Genomic DNA, 26,446 nt, shown 5'->3' with positions numbered 1-26,446 from the left:
TTACAAGGGAAGACCTGGAGAGAGCTGAGCAGAAAAAGGGCAAGACTCTAAAGGAGTATGCCACTCGCTGGAGGAACATGGCGGGACAGATCATACCGGAACCCTCAAAGTGTGACTTAATGAAATTGTTCGTGTCCACTCTACCGCAGCCGGTTCGTTCACGAATGTTAGTAATGGCCGTCCAATCTTTTAGCCAGTTGATAGCCATGGGTGAGGAGATTGAGTCCGGGCTCAAGAAAGGTGGTACAGTGAGTCGGGTTCATCAAGCAAGAGATTTACTAGTAAGAAGGACAAAGAGCATGTCTCCAAAGTCAACATGACTTATGTATAGAAGACGCCAGCTCAGGCCCTGAAGCTACAATTTACCACCCAGCAGCCAACCTCTTATGGGCGGCAAGGCCAGCAGGACCCACGCCAGCAGCGCAAACCTCGCCAGTTTACTCCACTTCCTGGGACGTTATCTCAGGTACTGGCGGTGCTAAGGAAGAAGAACTTACTGAATTCAGAGCCACAAAGATCTAACACTGCCAGCTTTGCAAGGTATGATCCGTCGAAGAAATGCGATTACCATAGAGGTGAGGTAGGACATTCGACAGATGATTGCCAAGTGCTTAAACATCGAGTACAGGATCTACTCGAGACTGGAGCGTTTGCACTGCAGCCAGCTGGTAAGCCCAATATGCAGAACAATCCACTCCCTGATCATTCGAGCAGTGCAAATGTTGTCCTTGGCCCGGGGGTCAAGCAGGTTTAAGACTTCAGGGTCCCTTTCGAGCAGTGCAAATGTTCGATGCTTTAGTCCGAACTGGTTATGTTTCGACTGGTGAAGTGGTGTCGTTCGGTGAAATAGAGAAGAAGGTGGATGAGTTGGTAAGAGAGGGAATGATTGGGACGGCGGATGAATTCGGGTTAGTGGCCACTATATCTCAGGTCATCATTGACTGGAATGAAGAATTCGCAATGTTGACCGATGAACAAGTTAAGTTGGATCCTGAGCTAACTGACATGCCCCCTATCGAGGACGCCTCTGACGATGACCTCGGGATCGTTATACCCGATGCTTCTGAAGTATTGGTGCTGGCATCACCTCAGCCCTACGCTTATGAAAGTGACAAGATGGTTCCATGGTCATACAATGTTGATCTGATAACAAGGTTAGAGCGAACTTATGCTGATAATCAACCGGCCAAGCCAGTGGCCGAGGAAGAAGCGAAGGAATTCCTAGCTGTGATTAAGGCTAGTGAATATAGCGTGGTTGATCAGCTGAGAAAGTTACATGCACAAGTCTCGTTGTTGAAACTTCTCCAAACATCAGATAAGCATTGGGGTGCTCTGATGAAGGTTTTGAGTGAGATTCATGTGCCCGAGACTATTGAAGAAGATAAGCTAGAGGGGTTTGTTGGGGCGATCCTCCTCAAGGATCAAGTAGCATTTTCTGATGAGGAAATCCCAGTTGAAGGACGTGGTCATAATAAGGCGCTTCATATATCAGTGAAGTATAAGGAGACTCACATGGCTAGGATGCTTGTTGATAACGGGTCAGCTTTGAATTTATGCCCATTGGCTACTTTGAAAAGGCTAGGCATTGATCCATCTACCATGCAAGCAGCCAAGACTTCTGTTCGAGCCTTTGATGGAGTAAAGAAGGATGTGATAGGCCAGATTAACTTAGAGCTGCAAATCGGACCTTCGGTGTTCGATATTCTTTTTCAAGTGCTGGATATCCCTTCTGCTTTCAATTTCTTGTTGGGACGGCCATGGATCCACAATGCAGGCGCAGTGCCTTCCAATTTGCATCAGAAGATCAAGTTTGTGGCCGAGGCAAAGTTGGTTACAGTTTGTGGAGAGGAAAATCACCGAATCTTCAATGCGACATCGGTCCCATACATAGAGCCCGATCATGTTGAGGAGGATAGCTATCATTCATTTGAGATAGTTCAAGTTGTTCAGGCTTCCTCTGATATGCTGTTGCCCGTTCCTGAGGTTTCTAATGCAGCTATCATGGTGGCCAAGGTCATGGTCGGTAATGGTTTTGAGCTAGGTCAAGGTCTTGGGAAGGAAGGCCAAGGCATTCATGCCCCGATTGAGACAAATGGACAATCCCACAAGGCTGGTTTGGGATATCATGGGTCGGGAAGCCGCGGGCAAGGCCACGGTTGTTGCAGAGGCCGAAGAGGAGCAGGTCAAAGTCCCTTACCACCTCCCATTGACCACACCTTTTGCTCAGCTGGAGTAGTGGAGGGATATGAGCATTTAAAGCCAAGCCCGACTGAGGATGATCTCGGGCTTATCTTTCCTAAGTCGCCACAAGCCCTAACTGACTCGACTAAGAAGCACGGTAAAGCGATTTTGGTCAGTTTGTCTGATGATTCTTAGGATGACAAGCCACCCTGTATTTTCAAGAAGCCAAAGTCGAGGGTGGTGGACTTTGACTTTAATGATGGTATACCCTACCTCATCGGTTGGTTTGCTGAGACCTCCATTGGTGTAACCACTGAAGGACCACTTGAAGGGATGGGCGCTGACCCTCAAGAGTAATTATTTCCAGTTTTCTGGGAATCTTTATTGCTTTTTTTCGATTTTCATTCCAATTCATGTTGCACTTAGGTTTGTCAATCCAATAAGATGTAATTCATTGATTCGATATCAGTAAAATTACAGAGGTTTTTATCATTTTGAATCTTGTTGAAGTGCCCCAAACCAACCCAATAACGATAACCAACGATTGGAAAAATTTGTCATCTACGGTAAGAACTGAAGGTTGGGCTTCTCAAGAATTCTCGTCTCGAGGTCTTCGAAAGCAAAATGAATTTCAAAAAGCAATGATCAATTTTCGAAAATTGCATGTAGTTAAGCCCTGTCTTGTCTTTTTGATCCCTTTCTTTCATGTTTCAAGACTAATCTCGAGGCATGCGAAGGGACGGGAATCATGTGATGCAAGTCAATCCGATGACTCAGACGATTCTAATCTGAATGATGAAGAGATACGACGGAACTTGGAAATCCATGAGAAATCTAAGCCTCTGACTGTTGAAGAAACCGTAGTGATCAATCTTGGCGACATGGAGAATCCTAGAGAGGTGAAGATTGGGGCATGTCTCCCTAAAGATGTGGCCAAACGCTTGACCCAATTGTTGAAGGATTATCAAGACATCTTTGCCTGGTCTTATACTGACATGCCGGGTCTCGATCGATCGATCGTCGAACATTGTCTACCGACTAATCCTTCGGTTGAGCCCGTGAAGCAAAGGCCGCGAAGAGCTAAGCCAGAACTGGCAAAGAAGATCAAGGAAGAGGTCATGAAGCTTCTTGACGTGGGATTTATTGAGACTACCCAATACTCAAAATGGGTCGCTAATATAGTCCCAGTGTTGAAGAAAGACGGTCGGGTTCGAGTGTATATTGACTACCGAGATTTGAACAAAGCTAGTCCTAAGGATGATTTTCCACTCCCACACATTGATGTGCTTGTGGACAGCACAGCCGGGTTCAAACTATTTTCCTTCATGAATGGTTTCTCAGGTTATAATCAGATCTTGATGAATGAGGATGATAAGTTGAAAACAGCATTTACCACTCCATGGGGGACATTTCATTACAAGGTGATGCCCTTCGGTCTCAAAAATGCTGGGGCAACTTACCAGCGGGCAATGGTCACGTTGTTCCATGACATGATGCATAATGAGATTGAGGTCTATGTTGACGACATGATTGCAAAAACTCGGCGTGGAAAAAATCACATAGAAACCTTGATAAAATTATTCGATAGGCTTCGCAAGTTCAAATTGTGCCTCAATCCGGCAAAATGCATGTTCGGGGTAGCCTCTGGCAAACTACTCGGCTTCATTGTTAGTAACAAAGGGATTGAGATTGACCCGTCAAAAGTGAAGGCCATTTGTGAAATAAAATCTCCCTTTTCGGTGAAGGAAGTTCGTAGCTTAATGGGTAGACTAAACTATATAGCCAGATTTATTTCTCAGCTATTTGAGACAGCGAAGCCTTTCTTTAAACTTCTCAAGAAGAATGCGCTGGTTAGATGGGATGAAAAGTGTGAACTGGCATTCGACAAGCTTAAGCACTACTTGATGAATCCGCCGATGCTTGTTCTGCCGATGCCGAGGCAACCTCTGACCCTGTACCTTACAATTCACAGCGAGTCCTTAGGCGCCATGCTTGCTCAAAAAAGTGAAGAGGATAGAAAAGAGCGTGCGATTTATTATTTGAATAAGAAGTTCACCGCCTCTGAGATGAACTATTCTGAAGCAGAAAGAACGTGCGCAGCACTGGTCTGGGTGCTACACAAGTTGAGGCAATACACTTTGCACTATCAGATATTGCTTGCAACAGAGTGTGATCCCGTCAAATACTTGCTCAATCAACCCGCTTTGGTTGGAAAACTGGCAAAATGGCAGATTCTCATATCAGAATTCAATGTTCAATTCTTGTCTCAAAAATCAGTCAAAGGACGAGTAATTGCTGATGTCCTGGCCGAAAATCTTGGGAAAAATGAGGATCTGGATCTGCTAAAGGATAGAGTCATGCCAATTGATGAGTATGTATGGACCATGTATTTTGATGGGGCCGTAAACTTGTCAGGATCAGGTTTCGGGGCAGTTTTAATATCCCCAGGCGGACAACATTATCCAGTGGCGGCAAAACTGATATTTCCTTGCACGAACAATATCGCTGAATATGAAGCATGCATTCTCGAGTTACAAGCTACAATCGAAATAGGAGTAGCTCGACTTAAGGTGTTTGGAGATTCAGCCCTCATTATTCTTCAGACTGTTGGTAAGTGGCAAACTAGAAATGCTAAGTTGCAGCCCTATCACGCCTATCTAGAGGAGTTGGTGGAAGAGTTTGAAGACATTTCGTTTGAATACTTGTCAAGGACTCAAAACCATTTTGCCGATGCTCTGGCTACGTTATCGGCAATGCTACGAGTAACAAGTGGGTTAGAAGTTGAACCTTTAAAGATAGAGATCTTACAGAAACCGGTGTATTGCATGGTCACGACAGAAGAGCCCGACGGCAAGCCTTGGTATCATGATATCAAGGCATATCTTCAAACACAGGAGTTTCCTGAGAAAAGTACCGCATCTGACCAAAAGTAAATCAAAAAAATGGCGTCGAAGTTCTTCTTGAGCGGAGAATGTCTATACAAGCGGTCCTATGATTCGGTTTTATTAAGGTGTGTTAATTCAACCGAGGGTATTCGTTTGATGCTAGAAGTACATGAGGGAGTATGTGGTCCGCACATGAATGGTCATATGCTAGCAAGGAAGATAATGAGGATGGGTTATTACTGGCTCACTTTAGAGAGTGATTGCATTCAGCATGTCCGGAGTTGTCACAAATGCCAGATCCATGGTGACAAGATTAATACTCCTCCGAATGAATTGCCTCAGATGTCTGAACCATGGCCATTTTCTATGTGGGGCATTGATGTGATTGGCCCAATCAATCCTAAAGCGTCAAATGGACATCGGTTTATCCTGGTCTCTATCGATTATTTTTCGAAGTGGATCGAAGCTATGTCTTATACGATAGTGACGGCTCGGAATGTGATGAAGTTCATTCGTCGAGACATCATTGTTCGATATGGTGCACTTGAGACCATAATTACTGATAATGGGTCAAATCTAAATAATAAATTGGTGGATGATCTGTTCAAGGAGTTCAAGATCAAGCATCTGAATTCCTCTCCATATCGTCCGCAGATGAACGGAGCGGTCGAAGCAGCCAACAAGAATATCAAGAAAATTTTGGCTAAAACAGCTGAGAACTATCGTGATTGGCATGAGAGATTACCTTTTGCACTTATGGCATATCGGACTTCTATTCGGACATCTACAGGGGCAACTCCATATTCTCTTGTGTACGGTATGGAAGCAGTTCTACCTGTTGAGGTTGAAATTCCTTCATTACGTATTCTTTCACTGGTAGAATTGTCAGAAGCAGATTGGATCCAACAGAGATTGGACCAATTGAACATGATTGATGAGATAAGGCTTAGAGCTCTATGTCATGGCCAGTGCTACCAACAACGAGTTGCTAAATCTTTCAACAAGAAAGTCAAGCCTCGACATTTTCAGGTAGGTGACCTTATGCTGCGGAAGTTATTGCCGATAGTTCTTCTTGCAGAAGGAAAATTCGCCCCGTACATTGTGAAGAAAGTCCTTCCAGGAGGTGCTTTGATTTTGACCGAGATGGATGGTCTTGTTTTTTCCAGTCCAGTTAATTCTGATTCTGTGAAGAAGTATTACACTTGATTTGTACTCATTCTGACTTTGTTTCTATCAAGTCTCAAATTGAATTTCATGAATCAATTGATTTTCTTGTTATGTTACTAAGCTTTGTTTGAGGAAGGCTTTTGATCTGGCAATCTGTTTCTGTCCTAATGAAGCGATCATATTGCATGAGAGACTTCAAGATGACGAAAGGCAAGTCATTTCCATACACGTCCTGAATAATAATCCCTAGTGCGAGTTGAGTGAAAATTCCGTGCTGATAAGGTAAAGGATTATCTCACGAAAAGTATGACGACCAAAATGATGAGAGGCATTCATTCCCTCTATCTAAACACTACAGGTTATCATTTGCTTAACCCTTTGAACGGAGTTGCATTTGTTACCCCTGTCAGGAACCCATACTGAGGTAATTTCTTAGAAAGTTCAAAATGGTTAGAATTTTCTTGCTTTCACTTGCATCAATCTTCAAGTATATTTACTGCATGCAAATTCTGTGTTAGCTCGAGTGCCTTAGATATGACGAAGACAATTTCTTTCTATATCCTTACACATTATACCCTTTGCATACCCAATTTGAGCGGTGAATTCATTTCAACCCGATTGATGATCATTCTTGTGATAAACAAATGAAATCATCTCAAAGTAAGTTCAAGGTGACTTGAGGCAAATGGGAGCTCAAAAGAAAATTCATCAGAAAGGACGCAAACGGACTCCATTAAATCGAAGTTCTCTCTCTCGGAAAAAGCTCTCTTAAAAAAAGGAGGGAGAAAAATCACTCGAAAAGAAAATCTCTCTCTCTCTCAAAAAAAATGATGAGAGAAAGAAAGGCTTCGGCGAGAATTGAGTCGATATGCAAGATCATTCTTCAAGGAAAAGACCATTTGAAGGTTCATTTGTGGAGCAATCGCTAGAGATAGATCAATGGTACCAGTAGCATGATTGGATGATCACCAATTTCCATTTTCATAATACCCCCTTTGATGAAAATAGGCCATTCATTTCAAGCCTACCCTAATCTACGTTACAACCCTTACCGAAGTCTCTTCAGAATAGGGTACTTGAGTTAACGTAGAGTTTCAAATGCTTATAAATGTTGCTCGAAGAAGGGCGAGCAAGATTTTTCTATCTCATTTTTGCAGCATTCCTGACTTATAAACTCGGAGCAGCTAGTAATATCAATTCTTTCAAAGCTATGACTCTCATGAGTCCCCATTATAAAACCTTTGACCAAGCCTGAGTTTCAGTCTTTATAAAGACCTCTCAGATTGGCCAAGTCATACTGATTTTGAGAATATCCGAATCCTTGTCAAGCACCATAAAGAGAGTTTAAGTGATTCTTATACCCGCATCAAAGGTCGGGTCAAAAGCCTTTCATTGAAAGTGAGTGGAAAGTCCTTTCTGATTAAAGGTCTCTCATTTAATGTGATCAAATTGTCAAAAGGACGAAATTGTTGTTCTTATTGATAAATTCCCCAGTGAAGCTCGGTAATGCAGGCAGATTCATGAATTATGTTTTCTTTGCCCATGCGCATGTGTTATTTTAACCTTTTCTCAGGTAAAAACAAGTGCAATGCAATTAGCTTTGTCATTTTTATAACATAAGAAGAATTCAGGTACGTCTGCTAATTATTCTTCATTATTTCTCTTTTCGTGTTCACTCAGTGGAATAGGAGACATGATCTCTCTCATATGTTCACCAAGTGGAATAGGTGACATATCTCTTTGTGTTGCCCAGTGGAATAGACAGCACACCCCATTTCATGTTTGCCCAGTAGAACAGGCGGCATAGTTTCTCATTCCGTGTTCACCCAGCGGAATAGGTGGCACAACTAACCTCATGCTCACCCAATGGAACATGTGACATGATCCTTTTCATGATTGCCCAGTGGTATAGGCAACACGTCCCTTTTAATTCTTTCTTCATGTCATGCGTTATTTCACATCTGTAGGAAACTACAGGTAACAGATAGGCAATCCTGTACCTTGAGAACCTTACTTCCAGTAGACTAGAAGTTTGGAGATCGAGGGAGTTCACAGCATTATAAAGCTTTCCCTCACTTGGGCGCTTTTTGTGCGATCCGTATGTGAGGCTCTTTCACCGCTCTTCATGAAGTGAGAAGCCTTAGCATACGTTCCTTATTGTTTGCATATCACGCATCATTGCATTTGAAAAATTGGAATTAAAACCCCCAACAACAAAGAAAAAAAGAAGAAGAAGATCATTCATCATTTTGCATGGTTTAAATTTAGGTTTCAGTCTTTGAGCGAAACCTTTGCGAGCCTCCACTCAAAGAGGGGCAGCTGTTGACACCTAAATTTTGGAGACCCAATTAGTCATTTATTGCATAAAAATTAAGGATCGATCCCGGTCCCTAGAAAAAAAATTAATTAGTTAAATTGCATATAGATATTAGGAGCATGTCATTGATAGTTAATTAGGCCCATATAATTTGCACATTTATCGAACCAACGGCGGATGGACTTGAATGAATAGTTCTGTGCTTAATCAAGCTAATTGAACTAAGCCCGCGAGAGCTAAAAAGGTTGGCCAAAAGCCCATACTATGACCAAAAGTTTTGTAGACTTGGAGAATTCTTCCCCACGGCATGGTCAGATAAATGAAAGGAAAGAATAGCATGTAGGGAACATATCATCATCACACGTATCTTTGATTTAAGGGCACAAGTGGATGAATAATGCAAAGAATAAAAGAAAATATTTGGCTGAGCTGGTGCTGTGCGGACAAAGGGAGGCAAGAAAAGATTTTTAGCATATAATAAATATTGAATGAGAGGTAATGTTGCACGTGGGACATATAGTTGATCTTGAGCAATATATCTTTCTGACAAATATTTGTTATATACGAAGAAGAAAGTCGATGGGTGGCTTTTCATATATTCGTATTTCCTCTTTTGAAGAACACGGGGAAAGAAGCAAAGGGAATTTGGTCAGCATGGGGCATATATTCTGAGCAATATATTGGACACTATCAAGAGGCCTTTACGTCTTCGGTGGCGTGAACAGAGAGAAAAAGGTCACAACAAAGGGAAAGAATTGAAATGTAATATATTCTAAACAATCATAAGAGGAAAGCAGATTTATTCTCTTTCCTCGAAAACCTAGGACCTCCCTACCTATAAAAGGGTCACGTATAGACAAGAGAAAGGGAGCTCGAGAATTCCCAGAATAATTTTCAGAAAGACGCGAGTGATACACGTGAGATTGAGGGAGAAAGAGAGTCGGCAGTGTATGTGCGCAACCGCCGCCGCGTCCACGCCGCTACGCCACCGCACCCGCATTGCTCGCGCTAAAGCCGTGCTCGTCATCACTGCTGCCTATCGCTCACTGTCTTGCCGCCGCTGCTTCCCTACGTCTGCTGCACCAACCACGACCAGCCTCGCTGCGGTCCTCCCGACGATGAAGTAGCTATAGAGCTCCAAGCCTTGTTGATTCTTCCTTGTTGTCGACAAACTGTTTCTATTCCTATTTCGCCGCTGCTTGACAAACTGTTTCTATTCCTGTTTTGCCGCTGCTGCACCACCGCGACGAGTCGTGTCTGCCCCTACTGTCCTGAGACCCTATGAAGCCAAGGCACGATCTTCGACGATGATCTACACTTGCACTGGTCCTCCATAGTTCTTCGTCAATCACTAAGTCAAGGGCCCGCAAAGAAGACCTCGCTGGATTACTTTGGAAGAACGTTCAGCATCATCAGACTTTGGGAGATTCTCAAAGGAATCCGCTTGGGGACACTTGGAGATCAATGCAAACCGCATTTGACTAATTTCTGTAGATTTTCTAAGCATTCCTGACGTGCTCAGGACCTCCACTAATCGAAGCCGACGACGCTTGCTGCACTCCACTCGACGACGACGTCGTTGCTTATCTCGGTCCGACGATGCCATTGTTCTCTAGTCATCGACGGTGCTACCTTCTAGTCCGCTGTTCCTATCCGTCATCGATCGGCCGCCATTCACTGGTCTAAACTTGGAAAGCAAATATTCGAATTAGGTAAAGATCTCGTCTAATTTGACTTTCAAGTATATTGTCTCCTTATTTGAAATATTGTAATTTTGTGTGAATCTTTGAATGATATTATCGTATCCATAAAAAAAAAATGATGGTGCCTCGCTTAATTTAAAAACTGCGATTTAACTGAATATTCTTTGGAAATCTTGGATGTGTATTACTTGTCAAATTTGGATAGAATTTGAAAATTTGAAAATCTTTTGAATATATCTAATATATTCAAGATAGCAAAATCTTTTCAAGATGTGATCGGTTAGGAAAATCTCCTAATCCGCAACCGCATACATGGGAATAAGTCTATCTATCAGGCTTTAGATAGAGTTATTTCCATAGCGGGTATTTCAAATTTTTAGGATCGATCTGTCAAGCTTCAGATCGAAACTTAGTTTGAAAGATTTAGCGGTTATAATCTTTCTACTAAAAGATTTTACGACTTAAATTTAAATTCGAAAATACATCAAAAATACAAAAAAAATCATAAAAAAGGAAAATCAAAAAAAATTTGCACCTTTGAGCTCTAAGTCAGAATTCATCAAAATTGCTGAATTGAGCGTTTTTCTTTAGATTGGTACCGAAAGGACGTTAGGATAATCTAGCGTAACCAAGTCCCCGGATTTATAATCTCTGGTTCGTAGAAATAAAATAGTACTCCCGCTATTTTATTTAGGTTTCTAATCAACCTACCTTAAATGATTAGTGGCGGCTCCCATTGAAAATATTTGCATGCTCATAATAGGGACCTAAGTTGCGAATTGGTAGAGTTTGGGAGAATTCGAGCTAGGTTAATTAATTTAATTGATCTAGTAATCCATTAGCCTAAGATCAGAAAACCTAATTTTTAGGTCGCGACAAAGAGTTGCTAAATCTTTCAACAGAAAGGTGAAACCAAGACGTTTTGAAATGGATGATCTAGTAGTGAAGAAAGTCATTCCCAATAATTCAAATCTACGTGGGAAATTCACTCCGAATTACGAAGGTCCATACATCGTCAAGAAGGTTCTTCCTGGATGAGCACTGATTCTTGTAGATATGACAGGAACAGAACTAGCCTATCCTATAAATGCAGATGCTGTCAAGATTTTCTATCCATGAAATGAAGATGGACATTCAAGAAAATATTCGGGTCACTTTAGAACGTGTGCATATCATGCATATCATGCATGCCATACATTTCATGAACATGTTTATCTGTTTTGCAGAAGAAAGCAAGTTTGAATCTGAACTAGTTCACAATTTCAGAATTCCCAATGGAGTTATCAAATAATAGAGGGAAGTATCGCTTTCAATTCTATTTTCCGTTGATATCCTCTAATGTGCTTTCTGTTTTATCATCCCTAAGGAAACAAAGGAAAGGGAGCAACAACAGAGGAGTACCGAGTATAACCAAAGCGAAGGAATGCAAACGAAAGGGATCTCGATAAATTGATCAGACAGGTATCCCTAGATCGTGAAGGCATTTGAGATTACCTTTTTAAGAGAAAGATCAAACTTTTTTTCTTCCTCAAGCGGAATGATACTAAAGCTGAACAACAACAAAACAAAGTGTTTTGCAAAGAGAAATACTTCAAAAATGTTTCAATCAAGGATTTTGAAACACGCTTTCTTTGAAAATGCAATAAGCATCAAAATTCCCTAAAAGGGATAATTTGACAAATGGCTTTGAAAAATTCCATAGAAAGAGTTTCAAATGACCAAAGGTAAGCCATATCCAAACACGTCCCCTATACACTCAAAGTCAAAGCGAGTGAGAAAAACTCATCCGAAGGAAATAGGTGATATTCGCAATGATTACATGAATTGAAATGATGAAAGGCAATCATTTCATCATCCCAAACACATGATTATCTCTTGCAAATCAAATTTGAGCCTAAACAGTGGAGAAATTTTCAAAAACAACCCTGTTAAGAACCACCCCACACTGGGGCAAATTAGGAGGTTCACGGTTGACATTTATGGAGAATAGGATCAAGAAAGATTTTATTGCATACACTTGCATCAATCTTTCTGTGATAACTTCATATGAATTCATATGGAAGCTCATAACATCCCAAAAGGAAGAAGAGCATTTCGTTTCCATATCCCAAACACATTTACCTTTGGCAAAGCCCAATTGAGCTTGAATATTTATTTCAGAACCCCAAGTTGATGATCATCTCTTCGCACTAGAGCATGAGCATATAATCCACTTTGATAAATAGAAAGTAAAAGGGCAGAACATAGAGTCCTTAGAATGCAAAAAGATCAAGGACAAAGGAGTCTAGGGCATGAAAAAGCAGTGTGCCTGGTAAAAGCAAGGCCAATGCCCAGAAAAATGAGCAAAAGAAAAGAAAGAAAAGCATTCAAAAGAAAGAATGACAAAAGTCAAGTCAAAAGCAAAACAAAAGTTGTGAAAAATCAAAAGTCACAACAAATCAGTGATTGAAAAAATCTCGATGAAGGTTTAGAGGACTCCTGTGTTCATGATAAGAAAAGATCCCCAGTAGACAAAGAAAAGGATTGTGATGCCAAAAAGATCACCAGTTTCATAAAAACCCTTAATTCAAAAATAAACAATTGAGCCTTTTGAGCCTACCCAATACCAACATTACAACCTCTCCCCAAAGACTCTTCAGATTGGGATGTTGAGAGTGAAAATATGATTTCATGACAAGAAGTCATCACTCAAAGAAGTGTATGCAATATTGTCTTGTCTTATCCTCAAGGTTCTTAACTTGTAGACCCGAAGTCAGATATGATGAAATCCTTTCCTTAGCCTCAAAATGCCTATCCTTTGAATAGCCATTGACCAAGCCAACATTACAACCATTTGAAAGACCTTATCGGATCAATTGGATTGTATACATTACGAATATCTCCGAACACCTAAGGATTGGTTAAGAGAGATAAAATTGAGGGATATTAGAAAAGTCTCCTTTCAATCAAATGAAGGAAAGACCAAGTTCATAGATCGGAACAAATCCTTTATAATGAAGGTCTTCCAAATGATTGTTTCAAGCATTTCTTGGGAAGTTTGCAAGCATTTTGTTCAAATAATTCCTTGAAAAGGGAAATTTGATTGCCTGAAACGCATTTAATACAAAGAATGCGTATTTCAAGGTTAGGTTTCAAAAAGTTTTTGATCAACTTAAAACCAAGTTTTCAAATAGTTTGTGGTAAGGTAAACCACATTTCAAACGGTTTTGATTAATTTCAAAACTACTTTTCAAAATAGTTTTTGGTCAGCTAAAAACCATATCAAGGTTAGTGAAACCTTAAAATCACAAAACTCACAATAAAGGTATTCATTGTTTGAAGTCTTTCCAAAGTCCTATTTAGTAAAGAACCACTAGGCAAATTTCTAGTCCTATTTGACGAGGAGTCACTAGGCAAATTCCAAAGTCCTATTTGGCGAGGAGCCACTAGGCAATTTCAAAGTCCTATTCGACGAGGAGTCACTAGGCAAATTCCAAAGTCCTATTTGGCGAAGAGCCACTAGGTAAATCCAAAGTCCTATTTGGCGAGGAGTCACTAGGCAATTTCAAAGTCTTATTTGGTGAGGAGCCACTAGGCAAATCTAAAGTCCTATTTGACGAGGAGTCACTAGGCAAATTCAAAGTCCTACTAGTAAGAAACCACTAGGCAAATTCAAGCCCTAAGGCGAAGAGCTTCTGGCATTCATGGTTCGTGAGTTAGTCTTTAAACCGCGAAATCAGAATAATCATCATAATCGTCACTACCATCAATTCATGCCCTTGAATGAGCAACAAAGAAACTCTCACAAACAAGTAAGTTTCTCTCTCTTAATCATTAAGAACCTTTCAAAATGTGTTCCAAAAAAAGAACCTTTGGATTAGATCACGAAGTTCAAAAGCAAAGACCCTAATCAGTTGTTGTGAAATTTCCATTTTATCTTATTTAGTGAGTCGACTAAAAATTCAGGTGTCACCTTATCTTTGAGATCAACTTCTAATGAGCTCAATCTCAAAGAGAGGCAGCTGTTGACACCTAATTTTTAGCTCATTTTTTTTTTATATTTTCAAAAATTTTAAAATTACGTCTAGGGATCTTGGTCAGGCCGAGAAACCTATTTATAGACAAAAAAAAATATTTTAGCATTTTTCTGCATTTTTTCTTAATTTCTTTTAGTCAAAATAAGCAAGAAAATCAAGAAAAATAGTAAATGGAATCAGAAAATTCCATAAAAATAGTCATTAGTCTTCTTTTAAATCCAATTTCATAAATACATTGTAAATTTTGAAAAATCTTAGTCAGGTATATTTTTTTCCAAAATTGGGTAAAATTAAACCCGAATTGAACCAAAAATTAAATTAAATTTTTTCTAGACATTTTTAAGTCATAGTGTCTTCACAACAATTGATTCTAGGACCTTTAATTGCATAATGGTCAGTCTAATTGCACAATTTGACATAAAAATAAAAAATCCCCAAAATTTGATTGAAAATTAAGAATTTTGAACCCAAATTGGGAATCGTGCCTAATATGAAATTGTCGAAATATGAGACTATCATTTCTAGGGTTAATTAGACTTGTGTAATTCAATTTTGGCATCAGTTTTGCCTAATCAGGTCATTAGGACGTCGAATTGAGAAAGATTAGAACAACCCGGATATGAAATTTGGATTCGGAATATGATGGGAAATTCAATTTTGGGGTCGAATTTTGAAGATTTGGTGGAAATCGGACTTAATTTGCGAATTTATGCAAAACCGGAACTGCCGGGTCGGGCGGGTCAACCCGACACGACCCGAACAGTTCATCTTCCCTACCCGGTTTGCCCAGGACATGCGAAACCCAGAAAAAATATTCCAAACCCAGAACTTTGTCAATCATTTCCCGTTAAATCAGCATGTGGAAATTGATTGGGCCAGTTGGAAAATGTCCAGCTGGCACCGATTAACTACCCAAACCGATTGGAAGTCGGTTCCAACGGAATTTGGGCGCGAAATCGATGAACAAAAAAGAAAAAAAACTGACCCGAGAACAGAGAGGGTGTTCGACAAATTGCGAGAGAGAGAGAAAAGAGAGAAATGAGCAAAACCAACGCGAAAAAGTTAGAGAAAGAGGGTTGAGAGTCCCCTCACGAGTGCTCGGTGCTGCCGTAGATGGCGGAGCACTGGCGAATCGTGGTTTGGCCGTGATTCTCCCCTCACCGTTCCAGTCAGTCTGGCTGACTGGGAACGCTTGAAAACGGGCTCGGTCCGGCCGATCCAGACCTGTTTCGGCGAAACCAAGACCATCAGGGTGAAGACCAAGTGTCAAGGAACAATCCTCGGGGCCTAGATCACTTTGACAATTTCATTGGGACGTCGAACGAAGCAGGTAAAATTCCTTCGCAGTCACAGATTTCCAGAATTTCTAGAATGTGTTTTGGCTCAAACTTGTGTGTTTCTTCGGTTTTTTGTGATGATTGACGCTCAAAACATGTTCTAACTTCATCTTCATTATTTGTTTGCATTTTGAATGGTTAAACTTGCATAAACCGAGTCGGTCATGCACGAAAACCACCTCGCTGGAGCTTCACCGTAGCCGTAGGCTAGTCAAGTTAGCATTTCCTTACCTTGTGTGATGATTTGATACTTGTTTTAATCAAGGTAGACGGTTAGGGCACTCTGTATTGTGATTTGGGAGTTAGAACAGCTAGTTAAGAATAGTTTACAAGTTCGGGTGTTTAGACCGATTTTTCGCCGGCCGGTGAGCGTCTGACGGCGATCTAATTGGGATAAACTAATACTAGGATATTTGGACTTGATGATGGTGCCAATGGAATGGCGAAATAGTCGCCGGAAGGTCGTCGACGGTAGGTTCAAATTGGCGGCCTCGAAAACCTTGAACTGGAAATTGTGCATACTAGGTGTTTGTGAAAATGCCTCAGTCAAAAATGCCCAAAACGACGCCGTTTCGGCGTTGGGTTCACCGGAGGGGGTGATCGGCGCCGGCGACGGCCGATTCAGTCTCGACCGAACCGGTCTGAACCGGTCCGGTCCGGTTTGTTCCCCTGGCAGGAAAATTCGAATAAAAAAATCAAATAAAAAAATCAAAATCGAATAGAAATTAGGAAAATAGAAAATAAAAAATAAAAAATTAGAAAATTTACAGAAAATTCAAAAATTTACAGAAAATTCAGAAAAATCCAAAAATTTTCATAAAATTCATAAAAATTTCGAAAATTCGGAAAATGCAAATAAAAAATTTGAAAAATTTGGAAAATCAATAAAAAATTGAAAAATTGGAAAATTCATAAAAATTTCCAAAAAATCATAAAAAATCAGTTCTCGGTTTAAAAAATTTTCCGAAAAAAAAAATTAAAAAATTCAAAAAATTCAAAAAATTTGAAAATTCACAGAAAGGTCCAAAATCATCGTGGCCATCCATAAAAAGTGAAATTTGAATTTTTGGAAGTGCCCAAATGGCATTAAATTTTTTTTTGAAAATCCACAGAATGATTCAAAATCATCGTGGCCAGTGATAAAAAGGGAAATTTGAATTTTCCAAAATGCCTAAGTGGCATTTTTGGAAAATTCCAAATTTAAGGATAAAACCTCTAAAAAACCCTAATCCTAAAAATGCACCATGAAATGAACAAGCTATTAGAGCTTCATCAGGGTTTAGGTGTCTTCTAGATTTTCATTTTTAGTGGCCAAATTAGGGTTGATATGATTGATTTGCCATTGGTTGTGCATTTGATTCTCGGATGCTTAATTGTTTGTCCATGATTAGATTAGTGAATTGACCTTAGGAATCCGTGTGATACGTTAGACAAGCCATATCGTTCTTAGGTACCGAAAGGGTGTTAATGGTCTCAATTTGGGATCGTTAACGTAACCAAGTCCCTTATTCAGAATCTCTGGTTCGTAGGACTGCGGTACTTCTCTCGTACCTCAATTAGGTTTCTAGTCAACCTACCGTAAATGACTAGTGGCGACTCCAAGTTTAAATTTACATCAAATAAACCCCGCTGTCACGTGAGGTATGGTCTGGGAGAGGCCCGTATAGAAAAATACCTCCATTCTAGCACACAAGAGCGTGGTGCGACATTCGGGTAGGGTCGGGTCGACCCGCCCGACCCGGCAGTTCCGATTTTGACCAAAAATGCAAATTAAGCCCTATTTTGCCCGAATTTTCGAAATTTGACCCCAAAATTGAATTTCCCATTACATTTTGAACCTGAAAATGTGTTTCTCCTCAATTTTTGACATAACCATGTCCAAAATTTTCCAAATTTCATATTTGGGTTATTCGGATTTTGCTCAATTTGATTTCCTGATGACCTAATTAGGCAAAATCGATGCCAAAATTGAATTATCCAGGTCTGATTAACCCTATAAATGATGGTCTCATATTTCAACAATTTCGAATTGGACATGATTTGCAATTTTGGCTTAAAATCCTTAATTTTCAATTAATTTCTGGGGATTTTTTATTTTTTTGTCAAATTGTACAATTGGACCGACCATTATGCAATTCAAGGTCCCAGAATCAATTGTTGTGAAGACACTATGACTTAAAAATGACTAGAAAAATTTAATTTCATTTTTGGTTCAATTCGAGTTTAATTTTGCCCAATTTTGGGAAAAACATATACCCAATTGATATTTTCCAAAATTGACAATGTATTCATGAAATTGGATTTAAAATAAGACTAATGACTATTTTTATGGAATTTTCTGATTCCATTTGCTATTTTTCTTGATTTTCTCGCCTATTTTGACTAAAAGAAATTAAGAAAAAAAGCAGAAAAATGATAAAAAAAATTATTTTTTTGGTTTAGAAATAGGTTTCTAGGCCTGGCCAAGATTCCTATACCCAATTTTGAAATTTTTAAAAATATGAAAAAAATGAGCTAAAAGTTAGGTGTAAACACCCTTACCAAAAAAAAAAAGTTAGGTGTAAACAGTTGCCTCTCTTTGAGATTGAGCTCGCTAGAGGTTGATCTCAAAGACAAGGTAACACATGAATTTTTAGTCGACTCACTAAACAAGATAAGATGGAAATTTCACAACAACTGATTAGGGTTCTTGCTTTTGAAATTTGTGATCTAATCCAACAGTTCTATTTTCAGAACACATTTTGAAAGGTTCTTAATGATTGAGGGAGAGAAATTTACCTGTTTGTGAGAGTTTCTTTGTTGCTCATCCAAGGGCATGAATTGATGGTGGTGATGATTATGATGGTTATTCTGATTTCGTGGTTTAAGGACGAACTCACGAACCATGAACGCCTGAGGCTCTTTGCTTGAGGACTTGAATTTGCCTAGTGGTTTTTCGCCAGTAGGACTTTGGATTTGCCTAGGGGCTCCTCGCCTGTAGGACTTTGGATTTGCCTAGGAGCTCCTCGCCCGTAAGACTTTGGATTTGCCTAGGGGCTCCTCGCCCGTAGGACTTTGAATTTTGTCTAGAGGCTCCTCGCCTGTAGGACTTTGAATTTGCCTAGGGGCTCCTCGGCTGTTGGACTTGAATTTTTGGAGACTTGCCATGTAGTTCCTCACCCGTAGGATTTTGGAAATTGCCTAAATGCTCCTTGCCAATAGGACTTGGATTTTTGGAGACTTGCCATGTACTTCCTCACCCGTAGGATTTTGAAAATTGCCTAAAGGCTTCTTGCTAATAGGACTTTAGATTTGGAGATTTGCCATGTAGTTCCTCACCCGTAGGATTTTGGAAATTGCCTAAAGGCTTCTTGCCAATAGGACTTTAGATTTGGAGACTTGCCATGTAGTTCCTCACCCGTAGGATTTTGGAAATTGCCTAAAGGCTTCTTGCCAATAGGACTTTAGATTTGGAGACTTGCCAATAGGAATTTCCAAAAAAATTGCCTAAAGGCTTCTTGCCAATAGGACTTTTGTAATAGTTTTCTGAAGCTACGGTTTGCGATCACTTATGGAGGGTCAATTCTCCGAGGCTACAAATCCGCGATCACTCAGAAGAACTAGAACAAGGCCATGCTTTAGACCCAAAAAGTCATGCAAAGCTACAGGTTGCGAACACTCGGAGGGTGATGGCTCCGAAGCTACAAACCTGCGAACACTTGGCAAGACCATAAAAATCACCATGAAGAGGCCATTCTATGGGCCAAAAAAAAATTATCCAAGGCTACAGGTTGCGAACACTCGGCCGGTGATAGCTCCGAAGCTACAATCCTGCGATCACTTGAGAAAACTGTAAAAATCACCATATTTAAAGCTGCAAAATCGCGATCACTCATAAGAATCATCACTCAGAGGCTATGAAGTGCAATTTGCTTTGGAATATCTGTTAAAAAAATGTGATTTTAAGCATAATTTCATGAAACCTTTGTATGGTTTTTTAGCTAACCAAAAACTATTTTGAAACGTAGTTTTTTAGATTACCACAAACTTTTTGAAAACTTGGTTTCTAGTTAACCAAAAACTTTTGAAACTTGGCTTTAAAAACATCATTCTTCATGCATTTTGACAATCAAATTTCCTTTTAAAAGAAGTATTTGAGCAAATAACTTGAAATCTTTCGAGAAATGTTTTGAATGATCATTTAGAAGACCTTCATTAGAAAGGATTTGTCTCGATCTATGAATTTGGTCTTTTCTTCACCGGTTGAAATGGGTATCATCTTAGAACTCTCAATTCATCTCTCTTAACCAATCCTTAGGTGTTCAGAGATGTTCACAATGTATACAATCCGATTTTGATCCGATAAGGTCTTTCAAAGGACTGTAATGTCGGCTTGGTTAATGGTTATTCAAAGGATAGGCATTCTGTGGCAAAAAAAAGATCTTATCATCTTTCAACTCACTTCGGGTCTTCAAGTTAAGAACCTGGAGAATAAGATAAGATAATATTGCACACACTTCTTAAGGTGATGGCTTCTGTCATGAAATCATATTTTCACTTTCAACATCCCAATCTGAAGAGTCTTTGGGAAGAGGTTGTAATGTTAGTATTGGGTAGGCTCAAAAGTTGTTTTTGAATTCAGGGTTTTTGTGAAACTGGTAATCTTCTTGGCATCAGCATCCTTTTTCTTTGTCCACTGGGGATCTTTTCTTATCATGAACACAAGAGTCCCCTAAATTTTCATCGAGATCTTTTCAATCACTGATTTGTTGTGACTTTTGATTTTTCACAATTTTTGCTTTGTTTTTTACTTGACTTTTGTCATTCTTTCTTTTGAATGTTTTTCTTTTCTTTTCTTTTGCTCATTTTTCTGGGCATTGGCCTTGCTTTTACCAGGCACACTGCTTTTTCATGCCCCTGATTCTTTTGCCTTTGATCTCTCTTTTTGAGTTCTAAGGACTCTGTGTTACGCCTTTCGTTTCTTATTTATTCCAAATAGATCATATGCTCATGCTCCAGTGCGAAGAGATGATCACCAATTTAGGGTTCTGAAATGAATATTCAGGCTCAATTGGTTTTTACAAAAGATAGTGTATTTGGGGATAAGAAATGAAATGCGCTTCTTCCTCTTGGGATGTCGTGAGTTCCCATACAATTTCACACGAAGTTATCACATAAAGATTGATGCAAGTGTATGCAATAAAGTCTTTCTTGATCCTTTTCTCCATGAATGCCAACCACAAACCTCCTAGTTTGCCCCGGTATGGGGTGGTTCTTAACAGGGCTGTTTTGGAAAACTTCTCCACTTTTTGGGCTCAAATTTAATTTGCAAAGGATATTCAGGTGTTTGGGATAGCGAAATGACTGCCTTTCATTATTTTAATCCATGTAATCATTACGAACATCCCCTATTTCCTTTGGATGATGTTTTTCTCATTTCTGTCACTCATTGTTTCATTCCACTCGAGTGTATAGGGGACGTGTTTGGATATGGTTTACCTTTCATCATTTGAAGGTTCTTCTTCTTGACTTTATCCAAACATTTTCTCAAAATCTTTTTGAGCTTTTTGTCAAAACATCATTTTGCATGAAATCTCGATGTAAAATACATGCTTTGAAGAATGCCTGTTTCAAAACTTTTGAAAAGTTCTTCCCTGTTTCTGCTTTAGTTGAAAATGTTGAATTTCATGGCAAAAGAATTTCAATGCTCGAATTTGTGAGTAAAGAATGTTTACCTGATCAACTCACCAAAATTCTTTTTGTACATTTTCACTGCAACTTTGCTTGGGGATGTGTCCTCAATTGATTTCTATTCCTAATTTCCCTGAGGATGATAAAAGGGAAAGGTATGTTAGGAAGTAGTACTGAGAAAAGTGGATTTGAGAATGACACTTCCCTTTTGTTTACCAACTCCATTGAGGGATTTTAGAAGTCTCGAGTCATCTCAGATTTACTCTTATCGTATCCTGCAAAATGAACGAACATGTTCTATGGAATGCATGATATGCATGATATGCACATGTTTTACAAGGGTACCAAACTTGTTTTTTGAATGTACAACTTCATATCATGGGTAGAATGTCTTGACAGCATACAAGATAGGCCAATTCTATTCCTGCCATATCTACAAGAATCAATGCTCGTCCTGGAAGAACCTTCTTGACAATGTATGGACCCTCATAATTCGGAGTAAATTTGCCCCGAGAATCTGAATTGTTGAAGATGACTTTCTTCACTACTAAATCCTTTGTTTTAAAATTCCTCGATTTTACCTTTCGATTAAAGGATTTAGCCACTCGTCTTTGATAGGCTTGTCCATGGCATATGGCTCTTAATCTCTTTTCATCAATCATGTTGAGTTACTCATATCTTTGTTGAATCTACTCAGCTTCTGAAAGCTTTGACTGGAATAGTATCCTTAATGAAGGAATTTCTACTTCAACAGGTAGCACTGCTTCCATTCCATAAACCAAGGAAAATGGGGTTGCTCCAGTTGATGTTCGAATTGAAGTTCAGTATGCCATCAAAGCATACGGCAACCTTTCATGCTAATCACGATAATTTTCGGCTGTCTTGGCCAGTATCTTCTTGATATTCTTATTTGCCGCTTCAACTGTTCCATTCATTTGTAGACGATATGGAGATGAATTCAGATGTCGGATGTAGAAATGCTCAAGTAAATCATCTACGATCATGTTGTTTAGATTTGAGCCATTGTCCGTGATTATTGCTTCTGGAACTCCGTACCTAGCAATGATGTTCCGCCTGATGAATCTTGGAATGTTCTTGGCAGTAACATTTGTGTAGGAGTTTGCTTCAATCCATTTAGTGAAATAGTCGATAGCAACCAGGATGAACCGGTGTCCATTTGAGGCCTTGGGGTTGATTGGACCAATCATATCAATGCCCCACATTGAAAATGGCCATGGCTCGGACATTTGATGTAGCTCATTTGGCGGTACATTGATTTTATCTCCATAAACCTGACATTGATGGCAAAATCTCACATGTTGGATGCAATCTGATTCCATTATCATCCAATAATATCCCAATCTCATAATCTTTCGGGCTAGAAGATGTCCATTCATGTGCGGTCCATATTCACCTTCATGAACTTCTTTCATGATCTATTTAGCTTCTAAAGCATCCACACATCTTAATAGGGTTGAATCAAATGATTTCTTGTAGAGGGTTTGACCACTGAGGAAGAATTTGTTGGCTATCTGCCTTACAAACTTCCTGTCACCTGGTTGGCTTTCTTCAGGAAATTCTCCTGACTGAAGATACCTTTTGATGTCATGATACCATGGTTCGCTGTCGAACTCTGCTTAGACCATCATACAATGAGCTGGTTGTTTAAGAATATTAATTCTTAATGGTTTTATATCCATACCATTTTCAGCCTGTAGTAAGGATGACAAAGTTGCAAGAGCATTCGCAAAATAATTCTGAGCTCTTGGAAGATAATCGAATGTTACCTCTTCGAAACTTTCTATCATCTGTTCTAAATATCTGTGATAAAGAATCAGCTTGGCATCTCGAGTTTTCCATTCACCAGTTATTTGCAATATGATGAGCATAGAATCTCCATATACTTGCAACATTTTTACTCTTATTGAAATGGTTAATTGTAAGCCGAGAATGCATCTTCATATTCAGCGACGTTATTGGTGCATGGAAATACCAATTTCGCAGATACCAGATAGTGTTGGCCTTCTAGGGAGATTAGTACTGCCCTAGTTCCTGATCTAGATAAGTTGGTTGCACCATCAAAATACATGGTCTATTTGTCGTCGACCAATGTCAATATGTGATCATCAAGTTGTTCTTCAGAACTGGTAATATTCTGCGAATTTTCTGCCAACATATCTGCTATTGCTCGTCGTTTGACTGACTTTTGGGATGAACTTCTGATGTCGAACTCAGATAACATGACTTGTCATTTTGCTAATTTCCCGACCAAGGAGGATTTCTCAAGAAGGTACTTGATCGGATCATTCTCGATCACTAGCAAAATTTGGTGATGAAGGGTGTGCTGTCTTAATCTGTGTAACACCTAAATCAATGCAACATATGTCTTCTCAACTGTTGGGTAATTCACTTCTGATGTTGTGAATTTCTTGCTCAAGTAATAAATGGCTTGTTCTTTATCATCATTTGGTCTTCTTTGTACAAGCACCGCTCCTAGCGACTCATAGTGAATCGTCAAACATAAGATCAGCGGGACTCCAGGAATTGGTGGTACCAACACTGGTGGGCATACCAGATATTCTTTGATCTTGTCAAAAGGCTTGTTGACATTCCGCATCCCACTTTACTATGGTATTTTTCTTCAACAGTTTGAAGAATGGTTTAGCAGTCTCAGAAATCTGATATATGAAACGGGCATGTAGTTTAATCGCCCCAACAAGCTTCTCACTTCTTTCACCGTAGTAGGAGTCTTTAAGTCATATATTGCCTTGATCTTGGAAGGAACAATTTCGATTCCCCTATTACTAACCACAAATCCTAGCAGTTTACCGGATTTTGCCCCAAATACACACTTATTGAGGGTCAGTCGCAACTTGTACTTTCTAAGTCTTTCGAACAATTTGTGAAGCACCTCAACATGATCTTCTCCTTGTTTGAATTTTGTAATCATGACATCCACTTATACCTCGATTTCTTTGTGCATCATATCATGGAACAGAGTTACTATTGCCCTTTGATATGTGGCACCAGCATTTTTCAGACAGAAAGGCATCACCTTATAGCAAAACATGCCCCATGGTGTTATGAAAGATGTTTTCGCCTTATCCTCTTTCTTCATGAGGATTTGATTATATCCTGAGAAGCCATCCATGAATGAAAATGTTTCAAATCCAACAGTGATATCCACTAATACATCAATATGTGGAAGCGGGAAATCATCCTTAGGGCTTGCTTTATTTAGGTCGCGATAATCAACACACACTCGTACTCGACCATCTTTCTTCATTATGAGTACTATGTTGGCAACCCATTCTGGATATGGTACTACTTCGATGAAATCGACTTTGAGTAATTTCATCACTTCTTCCTCTATTTTCTTCGCCAATTCCGGTTTTGTTCACCTCAATTTTTGCTTCTTTGATGGAATACTTGGATCAATTGGCAAAGCATGTTCAACTATGCTTGGCTCAAGGCCTGGCATGTCAGCATAAGACCATGCAAATATATCTTGATATTTCTTGAGCAAATCTGTGATTCTTTTTGCTTCTGCTGAGGGAAGACTTTCTCCAATCTTAACCTCTTTGGGATTCTCTTTATTACTCATATTAACAGTGATCGTTTTCTCTAACGTGAGTGGCTTTGACTCTTCATGACGGATCCATTCCTTTCTGATCCATTCCTTGGAAAGTTTGGGTCACAAGTGATCTCCTCGGAAAGATTTGGGTCACATATGAATCTATTATAGATGTGTGTATGCCCATGCCTGACATGTAACAAACATAGTTAGTAATTGTATACAAAGTAAGTAACGCGCATGGTCTTATGAAAAACTCTTTGGAAATTCATTTTGAAATTTGTTTTGAAAACATAAAGACAGAGCTAGTCCTCATATCATCAGACTTCCTTGCTCTTAAAATCATTTTCGTAATGAGGAGCAATATAGAAACCCAAAGCCTCAAGCCTCATGAATGAGGATAATGTTCATCATCGATTTGGTTTTGTTTCTACATGTCCTTAACAAAAACATTTGATTACTTTTATTGAATTGAAAAACGCAATTACATCTATATCCAAAGGAATGTAAATTACAGCTGAATTGAAATTGAAAATGAAATCACGAGAAACTTGAAATTGCAATTAACAAAATGCAATGGGAAGAAAAGTTTGTAGCAAAAGTTCAAGAGAATCTTCCTACTCCAGTGCGTAGGTATTTTCTACCTCAGTTATGATAACGTTGATGGTATTCTCCTCAAATAAGCTTGGCAGAATAGATTTTTCTTTTGCATGTAAGTCTTCTTCTTGAAGTAACTTGGAGGGTCTAGGAAAAGTTTCCGTGATGTGGATCTAATGATAGGGAAGCTCTCTAGCTTTGCCCTTCCATATGGACGGATTAATGAGGCGATCACCTCGGCTTCTACAGCCTCCATGGTTCTTTCAACCTTCGCCTTGGCCTCCATGGTAATCTTTAGAGTTATTCGGAATATAACCTATTTCGTACTTCATCCTTGTAGCGAGAGGAGTGATAAGTTCCTTGATTCCTTGGGATTTCGATCCAAGACCATTACCGGGAGTAAATCCATACTGGCATAACATTCTTCCAGACATAATGGATGGTGTTGAGAACTTCGGGGATTTTATGATGCAACCAGCAGGAATTTACACCATTAAGATCATTTCGAAGGAGTGATAACTTTGTTCTTCTTTCACTTCGGGTTCGACATACGGTATTGCACTCTCTTTATAGGTGGTGAAATCTGTCTCCCTGTGTACGGTGTTCATCTTGTCATTAATGACAAATCTGACCTTCTGATAGAGACTTGAAGGAATGGCGCCAGCCATATGAATCCAAGGCCTTCCGAGTAATAAATTGAAAGTCCTTGGAATATCAACTACTTGGAGTCAATCAGGAAAAGCACAGGGCCTATGTTCACCTCGAGCTCGATATCACCAATAACGTCATTCTTTATTCCATCAAACGAGCACACGGTTGCCTTGGAAGGTTTGATGAGCTTCTCACTAATCCCCAAGCGATGCTGTATGCTTAGTAGACACAAATTAAGTGCGAAACCATTATCAATTAGCACCCGTGACACCTCCTTGCCCCGGCATCTGACGGCAATATATAGGGCTTTATTGTGGGAACGCCTGTCAATTGGAAAATCTTCATCAG

The sequence above is a fragment of the Syzygium oleosum genome, unplaced genomic scaffold, assembly GCF_021117445.2.
Source record: "Syzygium oleosum isolate NSW1041296 unplaced genomic scaffold, Sole_v2.1 Sole_v2.45, whole genome shotgun sequence".
NCBI lineage: Eukaryota > Viridiplantae > Streptophyta > Magnoliopsida > Myrtales > Myrtaceae > Syzygium > Syzygium oleosum.
Note: the sequence above shows the minus strand (reverse complement) of the source record.